At 32.2% G+C, this 25,223-nt stretch overlaps 1 protein-coding gene across 1 annotated transcript in view; it reads left to right on the forward strand.

Annotated features, from left to right (window-relative positions):
* Nucleotides 1-25,223, forward strand: part of LOC123702916 (complexin) — a 169,004-nt gene continuing 143,781 nt past the window's right edge. Inside the window, exons 1-2 of the mRNA XM_045650762.1 lie at nucleotides 1-98; nucleotides 17,830-17,860. The gene's annotated coding sequence lies outside the window, so the exon portion shown is untranslated. The remainder of the gene's footprint in view (nucleotides 99-17,829; nucleotides 17,861-25,223) is intronic.

Raw genomic sequence — 25,223 nt, forward strand, 5'->3', positions numbered from 1 at the left:
GCCCGGCCTCCGTACGGGTAACACGTTACACTGTGTTCTGCATCGCGAACGATATAACCTAACCGCAACACTTACTCTCACATCCTCCTCCTGCCCTGGTAAGTGCTAGGATATAACACTCGACACACCACACGCTCACAGTACAACACGACGTCAAACACACAATAATATTCAAAACAAATATGAGTCATAAGTGCTGATTTGCACTGGCATTGACAGGTATCAAATAAAATTTACGCTCTATCTCTTGTTTTCATTTTACATTACGTCCGTGATCGGTGAACTAAATATTGAAATGATATAATATAAAGCGCATTTATTCCTATTTTTATTGCTTATCAATTTACTATCGCAAAGATTTATAACGATAACAGTGTATGTTGCGTTTACTTGAGAATGTAACTGTAATTGAATTAGTTGAAAAGGAGAGCAATAGAGCGCATAATATAATGAAAGTACGCTCGTCGCGATGATGTGGAAATTAAAAACACTAATTAAATTGGGCCTTGTGTGACGTAATACTATCCCATGGAGAATTAATTTTAATTACAAAGTTTATTACGTCATTATAAAGGACATGTCTGGAATTCTAATATTCCAAAGCACGTCTGTTTATGTCTAAATTAATGATATTTTTCTGTAAATTTTTGTTAATCCCACTGGCTAAAAGAGCAGGAAAATGCTACAAAATTATGTAAACAGAGCGAGTAATGGAATATAAAGTATAAGGAAAGACAAGAGGATTCATCGCTGAATTTTTTGCGCCTTCCAATGAAATAGTAACAACCTCCCGAGGCTGTATTTCGACGATAGTTTTTATTACAGCCTTATACAGTATAAACTTTATTATTACGTTATATAATATAGATGATGACAGGACGATAAATAGGTCAAATATAACCTACATTAGGTTTTTCCACGTGGTTTCAGTTAAGGTAATAATTTTTCATTAAGAATATGATAATATTTTTCAGTTGACTAATTATATAAGCTAATTAGCTTTAACTTTTATCACTCCTTAATTCATATTACATGAATTAATGTTATTTAACCAAAGCAACAAAAAAGAATCAAATTTAATTATTACCTATTCATTTTTATGAATGTTCTCTACATTCTCTATTCTACTGTATTTCATAGAGGTGGGTCTCTAAATTAATAAAAGCATTCATAGAGTCCAAATTAGACCGGTCGTTTACAGGCATAATTGATGTAATTGTGATTGAAGCTAGATCGCAATTGATATTTAATCGACATACATTATAATACCACTTCTCAAATACAAGTAAAGGAATCTGGGATTGTTATTAACATTTGTTATATATGTAGTCATATCGTGGTTTTCCCAAAAGAGTTTAACCTTACCAGGGTATCAATAAGCAGTGAAACTGCAGCACCCAAGATACCTTAAAATACATTTTAAAGCTTTAGCCTTTCTGCTCAACATCCAAAACCCCTAATAACTCTACATAAGAACAAATCTCATGTTTGCTCTACATAGTGTCAAATTCAAAATTGAAACATTTATTCAATTATCTTTTAGACTTTTGAATCGTCATCACCAGTTCGGACAACAGTTTCTACAGAGAAGAGCCAGCAAGAAACTCTACAGTCTGATAAAGTAAAAGTTGCGCCTCCTGACGAAGATACTATATATACGAAGATACCTTCTTATAGAGATAGCACTTTCTTCTTTAATATATAATACACTAGCTTTCCGCCCGCGGCTTCGCCCGCTTTGTGCTTTAAACTATACTATCTCTCAAGTTGGATCGAACTGCACATTGTGTGCGAATTTTATTATAATCGGTTGAGTGGTTTAGGAGTCCATTGAGGACAAACATTGTGACACGAGATTTATATATATTAAGATATGGTTCAATATACTCTAGTAGAGATATAATCCCGTTAGTAATCCAATCATTTGGAAACATTTTCTATAAAGTATAGAGATTTATTTTCAGATATCTGATACTTTATGCTCGAAAAGAAACTAGCTTTCCCGTTTTTCACATAATTTAAATAACTCAGACGTAATATATTATGTAAACACTGAAACAACACATTTGTTTATATCAAATTTTAATGATACCTTCACAATTATTTATAACTCATAGGACACGTTTATAACATGAACTATATAAAAACTTTCTAAAAGAAAATAGCACTCATTTATCAATGCTGTTACCAAACAATATAAAGGACGAACAAGGTTGTAATTTGTACACAAATAAATAATTACCAACCATTCGTCGTCTGAAATATCAAGGGCTACAAATATTTACTATATGACTAAAGGTTATCTATGTCTTGACCGTCTATTGATCGCAAACAAATTATTTTCTTTAATAGCACTTAAGCAAATTGGAAACAATGAGAGCTATTAATTTTTATTAAATACCATCAAAATTTCGTTTTATGCGTTTAATTTGAATAAAGTATAGCTACCTAATACCTTATATCATTAGGAAAGAAATTACGTTCCTCATTATTATTCTTCGAGAAGTTTACACGCGTTTCGGATGTTCTCTTAACGAACTTTTGAAACAATTGTTCCTTTTGTAAAAGATAATATGTATTTAACGAATGTTTTAAATGAGTTTCTATCATCGTTAAGTAAAAAAACTGATAATTTTTTGCCTTTTATAAATTCTCACATATACAATTAACTTTTTGCTTCCAATAGGTACTTGATTATGTATTTAAAAGGTGATTCATTATGTTGTTGCCGTATTATTCGAAACGAAACGCTCGACTCTTATAACACTTTAATGCCTAAACCACTAATAGTACATTTCATATCGCGACAATCGACAGTTTTTTTTAACAGTAATTAACATCGCCTAGTAAGAGTATTATGAAAACGGAAGAGTATGTATGTTTGTTTGCTCTATTTATTTACGATTTAGATGAAATTAAGTAGAAAATTTAATTTAGTTTGTATCTGGATCTTTTAATCTGGATTATAACATAGCTTTTTAGACAAGTTCAATTCAGAGAAAGCTGTATAATTATCATAATTCTTAGAACCACTTCATCGTGGAATTTAATAGCCGGTAAACATACGTAGCAAATATAAATTACTTCACTCGAAATATAAGAACTTCACGAAAAATTATTGTCATTTGTCAGTTTCGTAGATCCCTATCATTAATTATTCGCTCAGCAACGTCCAAGTTTATCTCAATTGAGAGTTTTTGTCAAAAATTCATGGACAAAGCCAAACTTTGAGCGACACTTGGAATTGACAGAATTCAGCTAGTGTATAGAAAATTTCGTCGCATTGTATTTTGTATAATTTTACGCTGCATTGTCACTAGTTCGTTGTTTTTGATAAAATGAGGCTTGATTTTCTTGTTTTTGTCAATGTTTGCGTTGAATTTGAATATTTGTCAGTTGATGTTTATGCTAAAATTTAATATTAGTACGTTGTACGTATTTTAATATGAACGTAAAATTCACATTAACTTCTTTATGACTCTACCGTTTATTATTCTGAGGCTCTACTCAGAGGAATTACCTGCATAACGTTGTGACGTATATTTGCATGTTAACTTTCATTAATGTTATCTATTTGGAAATATATTTTTTGTATAGGTATACTACTATTACTACTGCGTTTCTTTGCTATTATTTTTGTTGTATCTAAAATAGGTACGTAAAAGTAAAGAAGCAATGTACAAAATTAAACTTATTAAAATATCTTGTTAATTTGTTTGCGATTTTAATATCAAGCTAAGAATGGTCTTACCAATAATTTTATATGTATATTACTTACATATTCAATTGAAAATTTCAGTCATCAACGAAGTAAAGGGATAAAGTGCCATTGACGTAAAGAAATCAAACAAATTTGTCCAAGTTACAAATGTTCTCGTCCCTAAGTTGGCAAGTTCTGACCAATTGCCAAGTTACTAAATGTTGCTCAAGTAAAGAGCGGGATTAAGTAGATCAGGCGAAATCGTAACTAAGTAGTCACTTGCTTTGTAGTTAACATCAATTAAGTGTACTTGGTTTATAGCTTACACTGGCCAAACATTTTCTTGGTATTTGTTTTACCTATTTGAAATGAAGAAGATGTTTTACAATTTTAAAATATATAAAAAAAATCGATTGATTTAAAATAGGATTTATTTGTAAAATAGTTTAATTTTTGCATGAAGAATCATGATTTTTTATTAATTACTATATATTTTTTTAATTAATCAATTTTTTAAGTTTATTAGCACAAGTCAATATTAACTATGAAAAGTTTTAGATGTGGATACGTACAAAAAACGTATTTATACAATCTTTTTCCCGATCTTTATAAATGAAAGTAGACTGAAATTGAAGGGTTGTACGCATATATCAAAAATTTCAAAGGGATGAACTAACAAGCTCAAAGATGCCCTTTAGGGAAAGGAGATGGCCCTTTGACATATGAAACAGGAAAAAAATGGTTATAATAATTGAACAGGAATAATAGAGGTCACATTGAGTTCACCGTAAAATGTTTCAGCTAATAAGATCAATTCTATAAATAATAACCATAATATTATACCGAATACCACAATTTTCCAAAAATAGAGATAAATAATTTCTTAACCTGAAACTAAACGTTTAAAATAAAATACTTATATGCTTCAATGTGTTTGAATGATTCGACATGATAAGCACATGTCAAAATCTTTAAACAAAACTCTTTAACTTCTCCAAATCTAGAAATTTCTTTTTGATTTTTACATTCAGTTCCATAGTAATCTATCCATCCTGTCTTTCGCACTCATAATCAGAAAGCTAGATAAGGCCTTAGTGTAATCTATTTAAGGTCAAAACACATTAATTATATCGCTACCCCGTCATTAATCAATGACGTGACAGTTTTAATTATACTGCTCCTATCATGACATGACACTCTTGTCATATATGACTTCTCTAATGATACCTATAGGCTGGTTATACAATATACATGATCACGCTGACAGTCAGCGCAGATAGCCGAATTGTATAAAACTCTATGAAGTGATTTAGAACTACGCGCTAGTATCAGTGATTGCGTAAAGGTCTTTTCGGCTGTAAGTACCGACGGTCAGCGTTCGGTCAGCATGACATTAGAAGCCATAGGTGTTATAAATTAGCATCGTTCAGTTGTTGAAATTCAACCTTCTATTAGATGTATTACAATAGACCTATATTTGACTGATTAATTATATATATATTTTTTAATAACTTTTCACTGCAGTTTGAGCAATAATACATCCACTGTCAGCAAGGCATCCTAAGGCAACCACTGAAAATCAGTGTATTGCACTGAGTGGCAGGCCTATTGTGGAATACATTATATTTAAGTTAGATTTAAGTTTCTTGTTTCTTTTTTTTTGTATTTTTGGTATGTATCCATAATAAACGTATTTCATTTCATTTCATGTATTTCATTTCATTTCATTTCATTTCATTTCATTCATTTCATTAAATAAATTATACAATATAATATTATTGTTATGACACAAAAATTTGACAAATGTATTATAATAGGGAAACAAGGATGTAACAACATAATACATGGAGAAAATGCTGTAATATAATAACTGTCTACGTGGTTATACATTTATATTATTTCTTAAAAAGAACCTCCTAGATTTTATTTGTATGAATATAAGCGATCATCTATTTTTAGTCTGAAATGAATGAAAAATTAATATTTTACCTTTTTAATATCCAGTGACTATTAGATCTATTATAATTCAAGCAACTGGCGCAGAAATAAATATAATAGTAGAGCAAAGCTATTGTAGCAACACATTTATTTGACGTCCAACCTTTGACCCGGATGAAAAACTAGGCAAGATTCTTTATAATGGGAAACTAAAATAAAAGTGTTATTTTCCTTCCTGTATCAACTGAAATAAAAGCTTATAATACCCAGCTGGCTTGTTGGATCAACTTTTTGTAAAATGCCTCAGGATTATTCAATTAATAGCATCTAAGCAAAATGGATCCTAAACAAATAGAATAAGGTGATGTTTTGGCTTGAGGTGTTTCGCAATATAATTCATATTCTGTGTTGCCGACCCGCAGTTATTTCAATCAACAGAGTGAGGACGAATTCCAAAAAGACATTATATGAGGTGTATTTTAATTAAAGTGCCTTTGTGTTTATAATTGTACATTCTGCTATGTTCTATTTACATAACACGAAAAGTTTGATGCAAATATTACATAAGTATAATAATCTTTTGTTATTATTTTCAAATAAGTTGGTGTTATTATAGATAGTGTCAGGTTAAAACTAAACGCAAAAGGATTAGTGAATGAAGGGACGGATATATTATTATTTCTTTTTACTCATTGAAGCAAAAAGGGCTGACGTAGAAAAACCACACTGCTATTCTATCCATTTTCCTATATAGATAAATAAATCGACTTTTATACATTGTTATCGTTTAGAAGGAAATGCTCAAAACAAAAATTTATTAAACGTTTTGATGAAGATTGATGGGTGTGAGAGTAAAAAAAAATTTATGACAGTGGCAAATTAATTTGCTCCTTGATTGATGAATTTATTATCGACTCTTAAAATTAATATTGTTACAAGACCGATTCTGTAGATTGAAGTTATTTTGTAAAATTAATTGCAGCGCCTAAGGTGGTTAAACAATATAGTGTTAGACGTAACTTTTGATTTAATATTTTAGTGGATGAATAGTTGTCATTATTGTTGTCACTATTTCCTGTCAAAACATGCTAGGTGTCGAATACTAAATGCCGCATTCCTTTGACTCGTGGCGCATTCGTACGAATCGTGCCTAGGGGCTCGGACGTTGTTTATACGACGTCCGACCCAACTACCTTCACTTTGCTAATAGTCGTTGACTAGCTGCGATTTGTTATCAACTACCTACATCAATTAGGTAGCTGTGTAGAATCGCAGTACATTCTTATTACATTTCAAACTAATATTTAACCCGGCCTCGCGTGTAATTTCTTATAATAGAATATAATATATTCTACTAAAAAAAAAGCTTATTTTTTATTTGTATGTATTAAATTGTACGAACACATGGAAAGACGCAGTCCGACATAATACTATGTTATCGTAATTTGAATGGAACCATAATATAATAGTAAGTATGTTTTGTAATCTATTAATATATTTCCATAAATAAGCATTAAAAATAAATGCTTATCATAAGAAATTCTATTATAATCTGCTCCAAATAATCAAAAATACCTTTCAAAATATTTCTGGATCAATTTATCAAGCAGAAAACCTTCATGCGTGTGATTAACAAAATCTGCGTTGAAGGTACATAATATTATATAGAAAGTTCCTTTGAATTGACGATGTATTATTGAAGAATGTTTCCTACAGTACAAAAGAAGGATCTCATAAATCTCTATATTTATAAAATTCTCGTATCACAATGTTAATTACCATCCTCCGAAACGGCTGTACTGATTCTCATGAAACTTTGTGTGCATTACGGGTCTGAGAATCGGATAATATTATATATTTTATCCACATCTACGACATCGTAGGCTAGGACTAAACTACAGCATAGCTTAAAATGTTAAAATTATTACTATAAATGGCAAAATATAGTTATGGTTGTATTCTAGCACTATTGTTTATATAGTGGTTGGAGCTCTACGTTCCTTGTGTTATTCTTTAATTAAACTCTAGTAGTTGGAAATCAAGAGTCAAGGTCATAAAATACTTGTCTTATCATTGTTCTATATGACTATACGTTAAAATTTTGAGATTCATATAATGTAGTAACTAATGTTGTAGGTACTATTTATAATAAAATTTATATTATGTATTTCATTACCGGCTCTACATGGATTTCCGTCTACACCACTTTACTACAGGTTTATTTATTTAAATAATAATTAATGAATATTTAGAAAAATCTGCATTTGCTTTATGCAGATTAAGCTTATAATATTTTTATTCGTCCAATCTATTCCACTATTCCAAGTAAATTAAAAATCAAAGTGGAGTGTTTTTAATCCAATCATTTTCACATACTCTATCAAATGATTAGTTTCAAATGTAACTTGTATATGAATATAACCACTGCCGACTCGATATCAGCCCTTCGGCAAGCCAACACGCCTCTACAAACAGGCGCCATATTGTAATAGCGTATATGAAAAGATTAACCTTTGATCTTTGTATTGGAGCCGACATTGTTCCTGCTAAGGACGTATTATAAGAAACGATGTTCATATTTATTTGTAATGTTTTTGTAAGATATACTATATCTTATATATAACTTATTTATATTGGGATGATGATAGCGTTTATTGTACTATGGATGTTTTAGTAGACTATAAACTGTATTTATTATTGACATGCGGCTTACATAATATTATGTTATTCGGTAAAAAATTGATGTTTTTCTAATGTTTATAAGCGTTTTTGAAATCGATCGAGTAGTAGTCGAGTTGCAACGCTAAACATAAATAAATTAATGATCATCCCTCTATATAATATTATAGTCATTCTCTCAAAGGAATAAATAAATAATCTATATATTTTTGTTTTGTTGTTATAAAAACGACGCTTCTGCAGATTACACCGTAAAAGTTTTAAGGTTGTTGGATTTGTAGTTGGGAAAGTCGTAAGGCTTACCGTAAGCTTTCGATCTTTATCGCATTGACCTAATAAGTAATCGAAAGGTAACTAATTCTATTTGTATGTGCTATAATATTTATGTGTAAAGGTTTGTTTTGGAGGCAATAAGTTGTTAGGTTAATGCCGGCTATACAGGGTGTCCCACCATCGCGTCGGTATACTAAGCTCAAAGGAGGTTAAGTATAATTTTGCATACGCTGAGTGCGTAACTAATCCATACTAATATTATAAATGCGAAAGTTACTCTGTCTGTCTGTCTGTCTGTTACTCAATCTCGCCTTAACTACAGAACCAATTTGCATGAAAGGTATAGAGATATTTTGATACCCGAGAAAGGACATAGGCTACTTTTTACCCTGGGAAATAGGATAGGTTTTATCCCGGAAATCCCACGGGAACGGGAACTACGCGGGGTTTTCTTTGACTGCGCGGGCGAAGCTGCGGGTGGAAAGCTAGTACTTATATAATTCCAGACGCAGCTGCTAGTAGCTAGTAATATATATTTTGATGTGGTTAATATTTAGACTATACATTAATCCTAATTTTTACATAAATATAGAGTCTAAATATTAACGATTTTAAAATTTAAATTACTACCTACTTGCTATGCCCTTTTTTTTTTTTTTTTTTTTTTTTTTTAGTGGGGAAATCTTGCATAGATACCCACGGCCTCCGGGGAAGAGGCCGTGGGTTATGTCGGATTCCTACCGACCAAAACCCCACTGTGTTCCGTCAAGCCACATCAGCGACAGGGCCACGGGTATGTGTAGAATTCATCCGTGACCCCATCAGCGGCAGCCCGTCGCCGGGCCCAACTTGCTATGCCCTGCGGTTTCCCCGCACTGCTCCGCTCCTATTGGTCTTAGCGTGATGATATAATCTTAATTGATTAATGCCTATAGCATTCCTCGTTTAATGGGCTATCTAAAAGTGAACAATATTTTCAAAACGGAATCGTGGTTCCTGAGATTAGAGCGATCAAAAACAAACTCTTCAGCTTTCTAATATAAGTAGAGCCTTATTGGCCGTAAATAAACATTTTTAAATACTCAACAATAGCTCAAACCGATAATAAGTAAATGAAAAGTTATAAATACAATAAATATTTCCACAAAAGCGGCATTCCAATTTACGCTTTCACGACCATCTAATACCTTAAATAAAAACTGATAAAGAATTCATTCAAAACCGTTACTAAAAATTAATATTCACTTCAATTCCCGAGTCCACAGTGTTCACGTTTTGACACATTTATCTCGCAGATGTCAGACACCACTGACACTTATCTAGCAGATCTTATATTGAGTGTCTGACAGCGAAGTGGAACTATTGAGACTGTTGGAAATGTATTACGAATGTTATGTGCGGTGAGATTGGCAAATCTATTGTTGTGTGTTAATACAAGAGTTTAATATTTGTTTTAATGTCGTGTAATATGGTGAAAAATAAAATAGTTTTTAAACCTGCAACTTCCAATTTTAAATAATTGATCATTCAATCGCTCAGTAACGAAAGAGTTTTAAATGTTTATTAATTGTGATTAAAAATTAAATTCCTTTCATGTATACAATGTAGAGTACAAGTGATACATTATATGTATTATATTAGGTTAAAATTCGTAGACTTAAGAGAAGTATGCTACTTTATACCAAGTATTTAATCCATATCAACAAACAATGTGAGTAATTTCAAAGATTCACTCTTTCATAACAAGTGACATGTCATAGATTATATCGCAGGCGCGTCAAGTGGTTTGAAGTTCGCCCTCTGTGAGGGTGAACGCCGAAATTGTAGAAGTTCTATTATCTGCCGTGACAAATATCACACTTGGCCGATTGTTAGGAACAATCCGCTTGGGCTCGTGTAGGCTGATTAATTGGCCACATTACCGCGTATTACGAAACTTTTCAGTAATGAGGTGGGATTTTGAATCCCTGCTTAAGACGTCAAATGGAGTGGTTAAGGAGTTTGTTGTTAGGAGATTTATAGCTGGATTTCAACTATATTAATTTCTACTAATTATTGTATTGTATTACTATATTGTAATATGTTATGTTGACAAGACTTTCTCTAGTGTACGAGATTACCAATGTTTGAAATGCAATAATAAGTTGGTTAAATTCTACTCTTCAGAACTAGATCAAATTTTTCTTGCCAAAAAATATTTTAACAAGAATATCTGTGAGATTCACAGCTTCAAATACCACCTCGTGATCGAATTTATTCTACGAAAACGATCAATTTTTTCACCAACGAGGCCTTCATTGGCGTAAAAAGTTCTGCGTCGTTTCGTCTAATTGCGTGATTTCTGTCTAACGACGGTAGCACTGCCATACAGAGTTCGTAATTCCGCCTTTTTTCATTTTTTATAAAACGACACTTAACCTCTTTAAGTTACCGCGTCTGTGGAATTATTATTTGGAGTTTCCGCGCCTTTTTTTCAGTTGAAACGGTTGCGCTATGTTGTTGGATGTTTCACTGAGTTAAGTGCACGTTTTTGAAGTTATTAAAGGCTGTATCTAGCTAAATTGTTAGGAAGTTTGAATAATTATCACTAACACAATCAAAATGATGTAGATTTTTCATAAATGTTACAAACATGTTTATACACACATCTTCATGATAGGATTTCTAAAGAAAGTAAGTAGAGCTTAGGTTAAACGCATTTCTTTTTTTATACCTAATTGTTGCATGCGTTGTAAGTATGATTTACAGAACAGTTTCCTGACTTATTTACGGCACTGATATGAATGAAAAAATACCTATGCGCTATTTTTTATCATAAAACTTTTGACATTCCTATAGCTACGGGTGAACCCGTGTGCAAAGTTAGTTATTCAATAAACTACGTATATATTATATCAAGTATCTAGATTGGTAATACGAGAATAAAGGCAGCCATAAAGTCGATTCCAATCGAATTCAATACAGCGCTTCAAATTTATTTCCTCTAAAGTTTTAACGTTAGAATTTTATTAGAATGGTTTCCATTGATATAACTTTAGATATCACGTCACTAAACGAGCTGGAAATAATACAATTGAACTTAAGTTATAGATTTAGATTTAAGAATCGTCTTGAATGTTCTAGCAATAGGAACTTATTTCTTATAAAGCACTTTAAGTATCTGTAATCCCAATAATACGAAATATGAAATGTATTTTTTAGGCAAAAATCAAGGCCCAATTACTACGTTAGTCTATTTTTCTAATGATAATATGAGTTATGACATTGAACTATATAATTTGCATGTGATTTTGATTCCACTTAGGTACCTACTTATCTATATTTATCCTGAAAATAAAAATTTTACTTCTTCAACAAACATTCTTTAACAAATTAAAATACTTTTCCTCATATAAATAATAAAACATCTTAATTATAAGCTTATCTTTTCACAATATTGTTTCAAAGATTAATAACGGTGTTGAGAATGATCAAAGTGTTATATTTATAAAGAGGAACGTGTAAAGCGGTTAATAACCTACTTAATAAATTATCTATATAACTTGGAACAAGACAATCATTATAGACGGTTTTATGTGGCTTCCATGAAACCTTACGCAGTAACGAATATCTTCCAATAGTTGAGTTCGAGTTTTTATGAGTAATTTGTGATACTTTATAGTATTCTTGTTTGTTTTACTTGTTTATTTGTTCTTGTAAATTAAGATTGTTTTTGGAGCCTGTAAGAAAGACTGCGAGATATTAGGGATCGATTTTTCATTATTGTATGCACGAAAAGTTTAGGTTTAGCCTTTTATGCCTCTATCTAGCTGTATTTTAATATTTATAACATAATATTTCAATTCAATGTCTCGTTATTGTAGAGACCTTTAATATCTAACTCCAGAGGGAACTGAAAACAATATGGTACATATTATTCCAACTTAAAATATTTTTCACAGAACATTTTATGAAATGAGACAATCCTTTTGATAACTGGGTATCATTTTTGTGTGTATTGTTAACTTGTGAGTTGACCACGTGAAAATATTAATTATTTTTCTCCTAATTACTTTCTAACATAGATATAAACTTCGCAACATCAACATTCAACAATATAAAACTAGTAGGTAGTTAAAAACACAATTTCTTACCACAACACCTTGTACAGTCAGCATGTAAACTAAAACATCAAAGTAAGCGCAATTACCAATTACATTAACTACAAAGTACACGAAACTCCTGACTGCTGACAATGCTGACCGTCCGCAGTCCACACCCCTGTAACGATTGGAACCGTGCTCGGAATTTAAACAAGGCATTGTAGTTGAAGCGATATCGAAGCAAATACCTATGTTGGAAACGCAAAAAATGAAACGGCATGTTCGTAGTTTTGAAACGGAAAATTATGTTGAGGATAGTTCGTTTTTGTTTGCTGTTAGGGGAGATATTTTTCGAAATAACGTTGAACAATATCATCTAATGTAGTATTATATTATCTGTCATATCCTAGGTATATCTATACCTGATTTTGAATGGGTGTTCAAATATTATATTGATTAAGTATTAATTCCTAACCGTGAGTAGGTAGGTATGCAATACGTAATAACGTACGTCTAAATTAAGCGGTTATAGTTTGGAATGTAGATAATAAATAACCAATAGTTAATAGGGAAATTGTTTGCAATACTAAATTAAGATTAATAAATAAATATTTGATTATTTATAACCTATTGGTTATCAATCAAATCAAATATTTATTTATTTAAAATTAATTATATTATTTATTTGTTTAAAATTTTTTCCGAAAATATACATCTCTACTTTCCGAGCATCGAGTTCCGAAATTCATTTTTACAAAATTGTCCAAATGGAATCATCAATCGTATAAAAATAGGAAAATCCAGAAATGAATCCCAAATGAATTTAAAGTGTGGTGTCGGAACTCGGTTAGAGGTCTTAATGAGGTCAGATTTAATATAGGCCACTTTATCTTAGACACGCTGTGCCGTCTCTCGCCTCGATTTTATCTTAATGATGAAACTTTATAATTTTGAGCAATTTTTCATTTAAATCTCCTAGGCGTAGGTATCTAGATTTTTGTAATCATTTCACGGTTGGACGCTCGCGCTCTAATAACTATCTATGAGATAAAATAAAATGTACCACCAGTTATAAAATAACTGAGATTATCAAATAGATCACATTCTATCTAATGGCAAATTATATTGATTTAAATTTCAACATCGATATCGATAAAACATGCATAAATGAGCAAATAGACGCTGCCGCAACGCTGCGCCAGGGATCTGAAGAAGGGAATTATTGCAAGACCAGTAGCCCCAATCGGAGCCACTGTTAAAAGACTTTACTTTTGTGTAGTTGCTAGGCCAGCTAGTTTTTATTATTAATAGCTTCATCGCCTTATTCTGGGAGCATAGGAACATCCGCTATTTATCACCACACAAACTATTTATATTATCTTATTTATATATTGTGTTATCTATATAGGTGTGTATATTATAGTTATATATATATGTGTACATATAGTAATATTTTATTATCTAGAATACACTGACTATATAAATATATTTTACATATTGTATTACACAATATATTATTTTAATAGGTTAAGACAGGGTTTCCCCTATTGGGACAACTGTTAGGTTAGGCTAGGTTAGTATTTATACCGTTGACAAATATTATTATTTTAATATTAATATTATTTTATACAGCTGTCTCTCTATTGGAGCAACTGTCTAGATTAGGTTGTTTTGACAAATAATTATTATATTATTATTTTATACGGTTGTCTCCCTATTGGAGCAACTGTCTAGATTAGTTCGTTTTGACAAATAATTATTATATTATTATTTTATACAGCTGTCTCCCTATTGGAGAAACTGTTTAGATTAGGTTGTTTTGACAAATAATTATTATATTATTATTTTATACAGCTGTCTCCCTATTGGAGCAACTGTCTAGATTAGGTCGTTTTGACAAATAATTATTATATTACTATTTTATACAGCTGTCTCCCTATTGGAGAAACTGTTTAGATAAGGTTGTTTTGACTAATAATTATTATATTATAAATTAACAATGTTCCACACACCCCAAAAACGTACGAGTGACACCTTGACAATTGACGTGAGCAGGGCTCCAACAAAAGCTGAGGCATCCGTAGTTCGGAAAAGCATTGATAAACTGGAGGCTCTGAACACTATTGTGTCGCCCCCCACCCGGGAGCCTCCAGTTCTTAAAAAGAAAGTAGTCGTAAGTAAGAGACATGGGGTTGAGGAGGAAACCGGATTACGATCTGTGTCCTGTTTCATTCGTCAAGCGTATCTTGAGACAAGATACGATCAGCGAATGGGATAGGAGATACGACGTAGGAGGAACGGCCGGAGTCACGAAGCTCTTTTTCCCAAGCGCTGCTGCTGCATACAAGGTAGTCGGGAAATTAGACATCACACACCACACCACACAAGTACTGACTGGTCATGGTGGATTCGCCTTCTATTTGAACAGATTCAAGCTGAAGGAGAATCCGTCATGTCTATGTCAGCCCGGAGTAGAGGAGACGGTTCCTCACCTGTTACTCGAGTGCCCAATTTTTGCAAGCAATAGATATGCTATTGAGCAAAAAACCGGCCAAGTGCGAGTCGGGCTCGCGCACAAAGGGTTCCGTAGCAGCAAATATAATAAACTTATTATGTCAATTTATACACCTCGTAAAAAGTACCTACATTATAAAGATTTTATATCATCGCGGATTTTTAAAGGTGTACAATACTGTAGTATATTTTTTGATCTATCTTATAAGGTTCAGCCATAGTTTTCAGTGTAAGCACAATAACTTAACCAAAATTACAGTTAAATCAACCTATCTCAAAAACTATAAGAGATACTTTGATCAAACCAAAAATCGTTGAAAGAGTTAATTAGCATGCATCACCTCTATTTTTTTTAGAATTTTATACCCCGTAGTTATAAAAATAGAGGGGGGGGGACATACTTTTTACGACTTTGAGAGCTGATATCTCAAAAACCGTTCACTTTAAGAAAAATGTTTTTTAGAAAACTTTATATCATTTTAAAAGACCTTTCCATTGATACCCCACACGGGTATGTACATCGAAAAAAAAAATTTCATCCCTCAGTTACATGTATGGGGGGCCCCACCCCCAATTCTTTTTTTTACTATTTAGTGTCATATTTTTGTAGCGGTTCATACAACACATATTCCCATCAAATTTCATCACTGTAGTACTTATAGTTTCCGAGTAAATCGGCTGTGACAGACGGACAGACGGACAGACGGACAGACGGACATGACGAAACTATAAGGGTTCCGTTTTTGCCATTTTGGATACGGAACCCTAAAAATTGGGCATGGCGATGACGGGTGAGAATCTGCCTTCCGCCCTGGGGGACAAGTGTAGGGATGCGTTCTTGCAATATTGTAAGCATATTGTAGTCGTAGTTAACCAAAGAAATAAGTAGTGTGTGATATTAGTTTAACTGTGATATAGGATTAAGTTGAGTGTTTTTGTGCCGTGTTTTTATTGAATTTGTACTAAATAATTTTGTCTTTATTTTATATTTATTTTATTTTATTTTATTTATTCATCTTAGGGAAACAACAAATATTGTAATTTAATTTAAGCTCTTCTAATTTTAATAGTACCTTATTTATATTTATATTATGTGAGTAACCAGTATGTTAATATTTCTAAAAATTGAAAAAAAAAAAAAAAAAAAAAAAAGGCAAGAAAAGTCTCTGGACTATAATCCAGAGGTGGCGCGAACACCCTGTGATGACGGGTGCAAAAAAAAAAAAAAAAAAAAAAAAAAAAAAAACATGAGCAAATAATACAAGTATACAGGTCACCAGGTTTTAATACATCACCACCTAAAGATCACCTCACGTAGATGGGATCTAGATATATTATCAGCTATACAAGGAAATTTCACACAATTCATCTTTAAGCTGCAAAATAATTTCCATATTCTTATAGCAGCGTTTACAAACACGCTTTAAGAAGGCTAGTTGAACAATAAATCTTTGGTTAAATCCCAAAGTTGTAGTTGTTCAGGCTAGTGAGGAATTATTTTAAAGCTTTTTAGTTCAAGGTCTATGTTCAGTGTGCGGTGTTAGATAGCCAATAAAATAATGTTGAAATAAAATGTACGATATAAAATGGAAACTAAACCTGCACAGATAATCTTTATACTTAGTATCACACGATAATCATGTTTAGAGAGTAGTATTAAATCTCTTTGTATAAAAATGAATCCCTATTTCCCTTGGTCACGGCATTACGCGTGAATGGCTGGACCGATTTCGATAGTTCTTTTTTTATAATATTCCTAGGTTCTTATGGACAGGATATGTAAACATGTAGCACAGTGAATATAAGTGAACATTTATAACGTAAAGTAAAACGTAAATATATGTTTAGGCCATCAAGAAAAAACGATAAAAAAATAAAGTACTCTTTAAGCTTTGATAATAATTAAGGCCACGTTCCATTATAAAAAGTACAATTAATTGAATTGAGACAATGGTCCCTCGAGGCCGCGTAATCCGCGTATATTTAAATATTGAGCTTTTAGCATTAAGCTGTGGACTAATTCGAAATGACAACACTTTTACGCGAATTCTCTCGACTTTATTTGAAGAGAATTTGTTGAATTCAATTAGGCTGTCGCTATTTTAACGTTCATTATATAAAATTCACTGGAGCAAAATGTTCATTGATTATGACAGTTGAACTTTTCAGCACATCGTAGTATCTCATAACACATAACATTTCACATTCATTTGTTTACTCATACATCGTAAATAGGAATGAATATTATAATAAACATAACAAGTAAATAAGACAAATGTATGTTGTGTTTTTCAATATGCTACAGTCTTTTAATACTTTTCACAACACATAACAATAACTAGCTTTCCATCCGCGGCTTCGCACGCGTTTTCAAAGAAAAACCCGCATAGTTCCTGTTCCCGTGGAATTTTCAGGATAAAACCTATCCTATGTGCTACTCCAAGTTACCCTCTATATGTGTGCTAAATGTTATTGTAATCGGTTCTGTAGTATTTGCGTGAAAGATTAACATACATACATACACAATACACATACATCCATCCTCACATACTTTTGCATTTATAATATTAGTAGGTAGGATTTTATTGGATTTATTGTCTTTGCTTTGAATAATTAATATTAATAATTGTATTTTTGTTTCAGAGAGCGGTTGTATCTTCAGATATTATAAAAGGTAAGCTTTAATGTGACGTTAACTCAGCTTTAGAGGATCACACAAACAGACATCTTAACTTCACAATATTTTATTATAAGAGATTATATATATATATATATATATATATATATATATATATATATATATATATATATATATATATATACCCAGGTTATATTAGAAGATTAGAGAAAATATTTAAGGATAGAAATGCGGACAATCCCAAAAGTCGAAGATTCACTGGATACACGCTTTCAAATCAAATACGAAGTATACTAGCCCGGCAGAAAATTTCATTAGAAATTCTTCAAGAAATTCAACATAGAGCAGAACATACACATTTAACAAATGACACTCACATGCACTGTACACTACAAATGACACACAATACACTATATACACAAAATAATGAAGGTACAGACAATAGAGAAGAACCTTTTCAAGTAAGTAATACACAACAACAACAAGTCGATGATACTTTGCGGAATAGAGACATAATACTCACGAATTCCGCCGGTACATTGAACATCACCACTGAATTATTAAATAAAGATGCAAGAATTAAGTGGACTCATACTGAACTACAAGAACTTATGTTTTGCTACTACAAAGCTAAAGCCGAAGGGCCTGGTTACATAAAAAGACTCGAAAAACTCTTTAAGGATAGAAACTTGGATACTAAATTTCAAAAATTTACCGGTTACACATTATCAAATCAAGTCCGTACCATATTAAAACGACAAAGTATCTCAACCGAACTACTGAACGAAATTAAGAGTAGGGCAGAACAAACAACCGAGTCATCATTTTTTAATATCCATACAACAACACTTTCTGAACATAATAATATACAAGTTGATGGAACTTATACAACTGGAAATAGTACACAAATTACACATCCAGTAGAAAACGAAAACACATACATACAAGAAGCAAACATTACAATAAACCAAGAAGCACAAACACCTGACATAACAGTAAACGAAGATTTGGACCCTTTAATTCTTGAATTTTTGCAAACATTATCTGAAACCAAAGAAACCACAATAGAAAGGAGGGCATTACTACCTAAACCTAAATTTAATAAAACATTCATAAATAACCTAAATAAAATAAATAAATACCTCCCGTATATCCTTGAAACAAATCAATCATTGCGTGAAATAAATAATATTATATATGCGGCCGCTAAAACTTTAATACATATAAATCAACAAAAATCATATGTTCTTCCGGATGTATCTAGACCAAAAATAGACCCACCTTGGAAAAGACGAATAAAACGTAAGATAGATGACATAAGAAAAGAATTAGGATGGTTCGTAGAAATAAAATCAGGTGTAAGCAGTAGAAAAATGATAAAAATCAAAAGAAGTCTTTTTGAAAAATACAGGATAATTAATGAAGGAGATTTGGATTATAATGTAGAGATATTAAAACAAAAATTGAAAGCTCAATCCGGTAGGCTAATAAGATATGATGCTATAAATCAAAAGAAAGTTCAAAATTCTCAATTTACTGAAAACCAACATAAATTTTTTAGATCACTCAATAATAAAAAAAATGTACCTGATAAAATTCCATCAAAAGAAGATATAGAGAATTTCTGGGCATCGATACTTTCAAACCCTATAACATACAATAAAGAAGCGCCGTGGATCGCCGACATACACAATTCGGCAGACGATTATGAACAGCACTCATTTGAAGAAATTAGCGAAGATAAAGTGAAAGACGCAATTAGAAAAACTAAGAATTGGAAGACACCAGGTTTAGACAAAATTCAAAATTATTATTTAAAGACCCTAACAAACACACACAAATACATAGCCAAGTTATTTAATCAAATTTTAAAAGGTCAGGAGCCGATTGAACAATGGTTTACTACAGGTCAAGTAATTTTAATACCAAAAAATGATAATACACAGGATCCGAAAAATTGGCGCCCAATAGCGTGTTTACCGACTATGTACAAAGTGTTTACCTCCATAATAGCTAACGAACTGTATACTCATTGTGATATAAACAAATTAATAGCACCGGAACAAAGAGGATGCCGAAAACGCGCGCGTGGGTGCAAAGATCATTTAATGATTAACAAAGCCATACTGGAAGATGCACATAGAAATAAGAAAAATTTAAGCATGGCATGGGTAGATTACCGAAAAGCCTTCGATAGTATATCACATGACTGGCTATTCAAAGTGTTGGAGTTTTATAAATGCCCAGCTGCTATCGGAGACTTTCTTAAAATAGTAATGCCTATGTGGAATGTGGTCATGACAGCTCGTGGTTTGAATTCCTCAGTAACTACTGATCCGATTCGTATTCGCCGAGGCATATTCCAAGGGGATTCACTATCTCCCCTTCTTTTTTGTTTAGCTCTCAATCCAATATCACAAATCCTCAATAGATATAATAATAAAGGTTACAAGCTAAAGGACGATACTGTAATTAATCATTTATTGTATATGGATGACTTAAAAATTTATGCTAATAACGAAATCAATCTTAGAGTTTTAATAGATAGTACTGAAATTTTTACGAGGGACATAGGAATGGAGTTTGGACTCAATAAATGCAATATTCTTCATATGGTAGCTGGGAGAAAAACGGAACATTATGGAAATGGACACTTGTTATTGAGCGGAGAAGAATTTAAACATTTACAGGCAGATGAAAACTACAAATACTTAGGAATTAATGAAGCAGGAAAAATAGATCATCATACAATTAGATTACAAATACAACATGAATATTTTCGACGAGTCAAATCCCTAACGTCTTCACAATTAAATGCAAGAAACTTACCCAAAGCCATAAATATATACGCGGTACCTGTCTTACTTTACACTTTCGGAGTCATTAATTATAAAACATCGGACTTAAGAAAAATAGACGTGAAAACGAGAAAAATTCTAGCCATGAAAAAAGCACAACAACAAAAAGCTGAAGTTGAAAGACTCTATTTACCACTAGAACACGGAGGTAGAGGATTAACATGTCTAGAAACTCTGCATAAGACCCAAATAATTAAATATAAAACTTATCTTGAAAATGAAACCGATCGTATTATCAAAGCTATATTTAATCATGACAAAACCAAAGAAAAATATTCAATAGTTAAGGAAACGCAAATTAACTTAACGGAAATAGGATTAAATCAGTTTGAAATTTACAGAGACAAGCAATTAAAAGAAGCAATAATTAGGACCAGAATTACAAAAATAAAAGCAAAACCATTGCACGGCCAGTTTTATAGATCAGTTTTAGACAAGGAGAATATAGATAAAAATCAATCATTTAGATGGCTTAATAAACAGAAAGTATCCCCATCTTTAGAATCATCCATATTTTCTATTCAAGATCAAGCGGTGATTACGAGACAGCATGAAAGAGATATATTAAAGAAAGCAGTAGATGGTAAATGTCGATTATGTGTAGTGAAAGATGAAACAGTGCAACACATAATATCGGGATGCGAAAAATTAGCTGGAACTTATTATATAAAGAGACACAATAATTTAGTACAATATATATTTTGGGCGCTAGCAAAAAAACACAATATAGAAGTTTCTAAACAGTGGTGGCTAGAACACTTGACACTACCTCAGGTGAAAGAAAATATGACTGCGAAGATAATGTGGGAAATTCCAATACAAACAGATCAAACAATAGTACATAATAGACCGGACATTATATATATAAATAAAACAGATAATAAAACATATTTAATAGACATAACAGTACCATCAGATTATAATATAGGACCAAAAGAAATAGAGAAATTAAGCAAATACCATCCTCTTAAAAATGAAATAGCCCGGCTATGGAATACTTCTGCAGAGATTATACCAGTAGTGATAGGAGCAACTGGAATCGTTGCTAAGAGTATAAATAAGTACTTAGATAAATTAGACGCGAACATCAACATACAAATATTGCAAAAACAAGCGGCTATACATTCAGTCACTATCATAAGCAAGGTGCTAGGTAACACAGTATTTATAAATAGAGATTCCGAACCTCCTCTTCCTTGAGGGTCTCAGGGCGGGAGTTAGGAATAAAAATAATAAACCGAGCTACAGCTCGAGTAGAAAAGTTTTTCAAAACCATAAATATATATATATATATATATTTATTAAATTACGTGTTTATAATATAAAGCTATTGTATTAGTATTCAACCGGCTAAGTTGTACTTATAATGTATTTTCGGTGATAAATAAACATAATAAAATTACATAATTTGCTCTACAGCCTAAGTAGAGAGTAGAGACATCCGACTCGACTTTGCGCTATTTTTCTGATTCGTACGGAATTTCGTGTGAATTTTCTTTCAAAGTAAAATCGGTTCTGTTTTATCTTTTCTAAGCTTGTAAACTTGTGGAATGTGGATATCGAGTACGACAATAAGCTTTTTTTATCGTGACGGAACACAATGAAAGACTAAGTAATTAAGAATAATTATTAAAAATTAAAACAAAAAAAGGACGCTTTGTTAAGTAACATTTATATCATATAATTTACTAGCTGTGCCCGCGACTTCGTCCGCGTGGAATAGCGACTGTATAGTAGTTAGATGTTTACATACAATTATTTAGTATACACGTACTACCATAAACAATTCAAAGACTTGTTAATAGAATTACTAATCTAAGCTAAAACACTTACGTACCTACTTATCAAAGAAAATGAAATGAAATGAAATTAAAAGAAATGAAGAACCTAACCTATACCAGATAGTTAGCTATGTATTTAATTGTATTTATTTAAAAACTGGCAGATGCGCAGCGAACGCCTCTCGGACAATATAAGTATAGATATGGATAATGGAATGCTATGCTCATTGCTCAATGGAAGTAACGCCGTGTCCTACGTGGACGACTCACCGCGAACGCGATTGCGAAACGATCCGTTGCGTAAATGCGGTGTGGAGCGTACCTACCTACTCTGTCCTACGTGCGCGCGAACCGTCCCCTCCGCGCCCTCCACTGCCGTTCACTTCAGTAGTATTAAAAACATTATTTTGTCATGCACGGACGAAAGCTAATGTTGTTGGAAAATTCATATCTTAAATATGAGATATTGAAGAAGTGTATTTAAAGCATTGGATTGCATTAATAAGAAGTTCAACTTCCGACATTACAATTTTTTTTTAAATAAATCGAGAAATATGTATGTATAAAAAAAATATACTTATTTAAACACTCCCATAAATATGAATATCCCATATACATTTAATATGAAAGATTTTAGCCTTTTTTTCCTTTTTTGGTTTTCTGCTTTAATTAAGCAGGCATTTTCCGGGGATTTTCAGGCATTTTCCGGGGATTTTCCAGACATTTTCCGGATATTTTCCAGGCATTTTCCGGGGATTTTCCGGGAATTTTCCACGCTTTTCCCGGACATTTTCACGCATTTTCCGGATATTTTCCGGGAATTTTCCACGCTTTTCCCGGACATTTTCACGCATTTTCCGGATATTTTCCAGGCATTTCGCAGAAATTTTCCGGATATTTTCCAGGCATTTTCCGGGGATTGTCCGGGAATTTTCACGCATTTTCCGGGAATTTTCCACGCTTTTCCCGGACATTTTCACGCATTTTCCGGGGATTTTCCAGAAATTTTCCGCGCTTTTCTCGGACGTTTTCACGCATTTTCCGGATATTTTCCAGGCATTTCGCAGAAATTTTCCGGATATTTCCCAGGCATTTTCCGGGGATTTTCCAGGCATTTTCCGGGGATTTTCCAGGCACTTTCAGGATATTTCCCAGGCATTTTCCGGGGATTTTCCGGGAATTTTCACGCATTTTCCGGGAATTTTCCACGCTTTTCCCGGACATTTTCACGCATTTTCCGGATATTTTCCAGGGATTTTCCGGGGATTTTCCAGGCATTTTCCGGGGATTTTCCAGGAATTTTCCGCGCTTTTCTCGGATATTTTCACGCATTTTCCGGATATTTTCTGGGAATTTTCCACGCTTTTCCCGGGCATTTTCACCCATTTTCCGGATATTTTCCAGGCATTTCCCAGAAATTTTCCGGATATTTCCCAGACATTTTCCGGGGATTTTCCAGGCATTTTCCACGTTTTTCCCGGACATTTTCATGCATTTTCCGGATATTTTCCGAAAATGCCTGTAAAATATCCGGAAAATGCCTGCGTGAAAATGTCCGGGAAAAACTACAGTTTTGGGTTCGGGATTTAATAATAACACCTGCTAATTTTTTTTTACATAATATTTTCATTGTATATAATCGTAACATAATGTCCTTTATGTATTGTTCTATTAACACATAGATAATATCTTCCCAAGGCACTAAATTTTAATAAAAAAGTTGTTTTTGGTATTTATAATATCTAAAAAAAGCTTTTATATTAGACAGAAATAAACATTAAAATATGTTTATAAGTTTTATGAAAGCTGAATGTAATGCAAATGGGCAAATATAAAAGTAAAATTAGGTATTTAAAATAAATAAATGAAACAACTACCAATTACAGAAAAACTTCTTTTTCGGATGAAAATTGCTGGATCATGAGTAGGTATAATTCTTTATCTCTTACCTTGGGCAGTCTGGAAGAGATCGCTAGTAAGCGATAAGACCGCCTTATGTACATACCGTGTTAATCCATTTTGTATGATTGTAAATATTTTACTTGGTGTGGTACGTATATTAAATTGATAAATAATAGGTACTCTGATCACAGTACTGTCTGTACCATGATAGCCATAACGATAATATATAAAACAATCGGATAACAGTATAGCACGAATTAAAATCACAATAACACACACAACAATACAATGTACAGTAGTTGTGAGTGCAATATTTACGTTTCAAAATAACATTTTTTTATGGTACTAAAACGTAGGAGAAACGCACGCTGATGTGGTTGGCTGCCCCTTCTCTCATTCCCAAAAAATATACTCTAAAATTACCCAAGATTCTTCCAATGATTGTACCATACGTTGGACATTAACTTTAGTCAACAATTTATTGACTACGCGCAAGGATACTAATTTCTACTACATCCTCACGCAAATCGTCAATATTTATGAATCTGTAAATAAAAAAAATCAAAAGATAACTTTACCTAATTTTATTAAAAAGCTACTAACAAATAAAATTTTATCAAGAAGTAAAGTAACCTTCTTTCCTTCTTCTTTTCTTTCTACCTTCTACTTTCCTACATAAAAATAAAATTTCATTATTTTCTTATTTTGTCATAACTTCAATTCTAATTAAAAACATGAGTCTAACTATATAATTTTAAAGCATAAATATAAAAGCTACAACTTACCTTTTGTGGGAACGCAAGAAGGATTTTTAAAAATGTCAACAATGAACACAATCTACTATTACTTACCAATATT

Source organism: Colias croceus, chromosome 24 (genome assembly GCF_905220415.1).
Source record: "Colias croceus chromosome 24, ilColCroc2.1".
Taxonomy (NCBI): domain Eukaryota; kingdom Metazoa; phylum Arthropoda; class Insecta; order Lepidoptera; family Pieridae; genus Colias; species Colias croceus.